We start from the raw sequence: 4,528 nt of genomic DNA on the forward strand, positions 1-4,528 counted from the left end.
AACACCTTCCTTCTGTGTAACCAACCCCCTTAACTGTAATATCTGACATTTTATTAGTTTTGATTTGAAAACTTATTATCTTTTGGGTTTTGTTCGTACTTTTCCCTTTTCCCTTGGAAACAATAAAAGCGTGGTGACGACTCTGGTTTAATTGACGTCTAGCTTATCCATAGCTTGATGGTCATGAATTTACCGCTACAACTTGCACCTACATTAGAGGAGTATGCCCATCTCTTGGGAATACCTATATCTAACAGAGTACCTTTTAATGGATTGGAGGAGATTCCCGGATCTCATATCATAGCTGAAGCTCTTCATCTAAATAAATTTGAGATTGATGCTCATTTGGTGAAGAAAAGAGGTATTCTTGGGTTGACTTCTGAGTTCCTCATTGGAAGAGCTACTATTTTTGCTCAAGCTGGTAGCATGGATTCTTTTGAATCCATCTTTGTATTGTTCATCTATGGTTTAGCTTTGTTTCTTAACATTGACGATTTTGTTGATATTAATACCATTAGAATCTTCTTGATTGGGAATCCTGTTCCTACTCTGTTGGGTGACATGTATTTCTCTTTGCATTTAAGGAATTCTAAAGGTGCTGGAACTATTGTGTGCTACGTCCCTCTTCTATACAAGTGGTTTATTTCGCACTTGCCTCAGACGCTTGCTTTCATGGAAAACATGCAATGTCTACAATGGTCTTAGAGACTTATGTCTCTCACTAATGATGATATTGTTTGGTATGGTTCTGCATTGGGTAGCTTGGATATTATTGATAGTTGTGGCGAGTTCGCTAACGTGCCTCTTATTGGTACACAAAGAGGAATCAACTACAACCCTGCTTTGGCCCGTCATCAACTTGGGTTCCCCTTGAGAGATAAACCTAATAACACTCAGTTAGAAGGTCTATTATATCAAAAGGGTAAAGATCCCAAACATTTGAAGTAGAGGATGATACATGTGTGGCATAATATGCATAAGAAATGAAGATCCGAGCTTGGTCCATACAACTGTGTAGCCTTGGAAGCTTACACTATTTGGGTGAAGAAGAGAGCTTTGGAGCTTAAGATGTCGTACACTTGTGAAAGACCTATGTCTGTGGTTATGACTGAGCCATCAACTCTCCCTAACCAAGATGTAGAGGAGTTGGAAGACGCACTCACCAAGATGAAGCAAGAGAAAGATATGTGGGAAGAGCGGTTCCATGCTTTAAGCCGAAAGCATGAAGAGTTGCAACTTGAGCCGAAAGACAAGGATGCGCTTATTGAGATTCTTGAAGACCTAGCAATGAAAAGACAGAGAGAGCCAGAGGGTCTACCTTCCTCTAGTATGCATCAACCTTCTGGTGCTTGGAAGAAGATTGTTGATCATCTAGCTCTTGAGAAGGCTCAGATAAAGACTCCTTTTGAGTTTGAGATTCGAAACATCAAAAGGAAGTATGCACCAATAGTCAGATCATTTTATGTAGTTGCTAAGGGATCCTTAGGATGATAGTTTCCTTTTCTCTTGTATTTGTACTTTGGTTTTTGAAATTGTACTCAGTGTAATCCTTCCAAAATTTTATGAATAAAAAGAGATTTTATCCAATTGTTATTATTGTTATTATTTGAATATATATTTGCAAATATAACTTTATATGTTCCTTGAAATTAAAAACAATAAAAAACATTGCATTTCATGCATCATTTGCATAACATGTTTCTTCCGCCAGATGTCTTATTAGTTCTTCTTTTCTGCATCAGCCAAGCTGACCCACCGCTATAAGACTCGCACTAATCAACCAAAGATCCTGGAGCATCTAAAGCAAGAGAACCGAGAGCTGAAGGACGAGATCGCCAGGTTAACGGTGCTGATGAAATCTGTGATTGCTGCCCAAAATCAGTCATCACCAACTCCTGTAGCTCCTCCTCCTCAGAGAACTGTCATGTCTGAGGTTGCTACCCCAATTGTTCATGTTGTTGCTACCAGTCAATCAATTCCTTCAATTCCGTCAAATTTTATGCAAGAAGGATATGCACCCACATTTGTTTCTCTGCTGACATCTAGCCCGGTCATGTCAGTGTCACCTCCAGTTGTTCACACTCTGCCTCGTGTTAAGGACAATATCTACCACTCTGAGCCGTCTGAAGGACCATATGTATATGAGAAAATATATGATATGAAAGATCAATTCCTCGAGCTGCATAAAGAGTTGAAGACTCTAAGAGGGAAAGGCTTGTTTGGGAAGAGTGTTGTTGAACTCTGCTTGGTCCCCAATGTTAAAATCCCAGTGAAATTCAAGGTCCCAGACTTTGAAAAGTACAAAGAGAATACTTGCCCGCTAAGCCATCTTGTGATGCATGCCAGAAAAATGTCTACTCAGACTGATAATGATTAGTTTCTGATTCACTATTTCCAAGACAGTTTAACTGAAGCTTCCTTGAGATGGTACATTGGTTAAGACAATGCAAGCATCCGTACTTTCAATGACTTAGGTGAGGCCTTTGTCAAGCAGTATAAGTACAACGTGGATATGGCACCTGATAGAGATCAATTGAGGTATATGTCTCAGAAGGATAAAGAGATATTTAAAGAGTATGCTCAAAGAAGAAGGGAGTTAGCTGCTCAGATTAGTCCACCTTTGGAAGAGAAAGAAATGACGAAGATCTTATTGAAGATGTTAAGTTTGTTTTATTACGAACGTATGATTGCAATTTCCCCCAATGATTTTACCAAAATGTTAAACATGGGGATGAGGCTAGAAGAAGGAGTGTGTGAAGGACGTTTGTTTAAAGAAGAAGCATCAACCACCAAGAAATAAGGTAGGAATTTCTCCAAGAGGAAGGAAGGAGAAACTTACTCAGTGTCAGTGGGGAGGCAGAGGAGGCCTCATGTTAGGAAGAGTTCTCAACCTCGTCAACATCAATATCAAGTCTCATCAGTAATTCCAGTTTTTTCCAACAATTATAATCAATCAGTTCCAATTCAGCAACAACAACATCAACAACCGCAACAAAGAACCAACTAAAACAACAACAATCATCACCAACAAAATTTTGAGAGGAAGAAGGTCTCCTTTGACCCTATTCCTACGACTTATGCAGGGTTATACCCATCATTGGTTCTCAAGAATCTCATCCAGCCAAGAAATCCTCCGCAAATCCCTGAGCCACTACCATGGTGGTTCAAGCCTGATCTTCATTGTGATTTTCACCAGGGAGCCCCTGGTCATGATATAGAGAACTGGTATCCATTGAAATATGAAGTTCAAAAGCTGGTAGAGAGTAGTATGGTATCCTTTGAGGATAGAGCGCCAAATGTGAAATCCAATATGTTGCTCGCTCATGGTAACACTTCTGTCAACATGGTGGACGACTGTCCAGGGAATTTCTGAGTTTTTGATGTAAGACGTATCTGAGGATCTCTGGGGGATATGCATAAGACTTTGTGTTTAATCAGTGACTATGAACCTAACCATGATGGTTGTGTAATTTGTAGCGTGAATCCCCATGGGTGTATGATTGTCAAGAGGGATATCCAGAAGTTAATGGATGATAATGTAATCCAGATTCAACAGTCGAGGGATATGGGAGATGACGTAAATGTCATTGTACCAATGTTTAAGACTCTTGAGCGGGTAGTCATTCAGTTTGATAGTAGCAGCAACAATAATGTTAATAGATCAGTATCGTCGTTGGTTATACGGTTAGCAGGCCCTGTCCCTTACTCATTCGATAAAGCTGTGCCATATCAGTATAATGCCACTATGATTGAAAATGGCCAAGAGGTTCCTCTACCAATTGCAGACTCAATGTTAAACATTGCAGATATTGCGAAGGTGACCTGTAGCGATCGTGTGTTCAGTCCAGTATTCTAGAAGATAGTAGAAGATGTTTCAATAAGTAAGAAAGCAGAGATTCTAGTAACGACTCTGGTTAGTGCTCCAATATGTCAGTCTGGTGTATCTAGAAAATTGAAGACTAACGATGATGATGAGGTGTTAAGATTAATTAAGAGGAGTGAATTCAATGTTGTAGAGCAGCTTCTCTAGACTCCATCAAAGATCTCCATGCTATCACTATTGATGAATTCCGAAGCGCATAGAGAAGCATTGCAGAGAGTGTTGGAACAAGCTTATGTTGAGCATGTTGTGACCGTGGATCAGTTTGACCATATAGTTTCCAACATTACTTCTTGTAACAATATGCGTTTTTGTGATGAAGAGCTTCCCGAGGAAGGAAGAAATCACAATTTGGCATTACATATTTCGATGAATGTAAGGAGGACGCTCTGTCCAATGTGTTGGTTGATATTGGTTCATCGTTGAATGTGTTACCAAAATAAACTTTGTCAAGACTCTCTTACCAGGCACCCCAATGAGGTATAATGGCGTAATTGTCAAGGCGTTTGACGATTCTCATAAAACTGTCATAGGAGAAGTGGACCTTCTGATAAAGATAAGTCCGAGTGATTTCCAAATTACTTTCCAGGTAATGGATATCCACCCGGCCTATAGTTACTTGTTGGGAAGGCCATGGATTCATGAAGT

Source organism: Lathyrus oleraceus, chromosome 5 (genome assembly GCF_024323335.1).
Source record: "Lathyrus oleraceus cultivar Zhongwan6 chromosome 5, CAAS_Psat_ZW6_1.0, whole genome shotgun sequence".
In the NCBI taxonomy this organism is placed as follows: domain Eukaryota; kingdom Viridiplantae; phylum Streptophyta; class Magnoliopsida; order Fabales; family Fabaceae; genus Lathyrus; species Lathyrus oleraceus.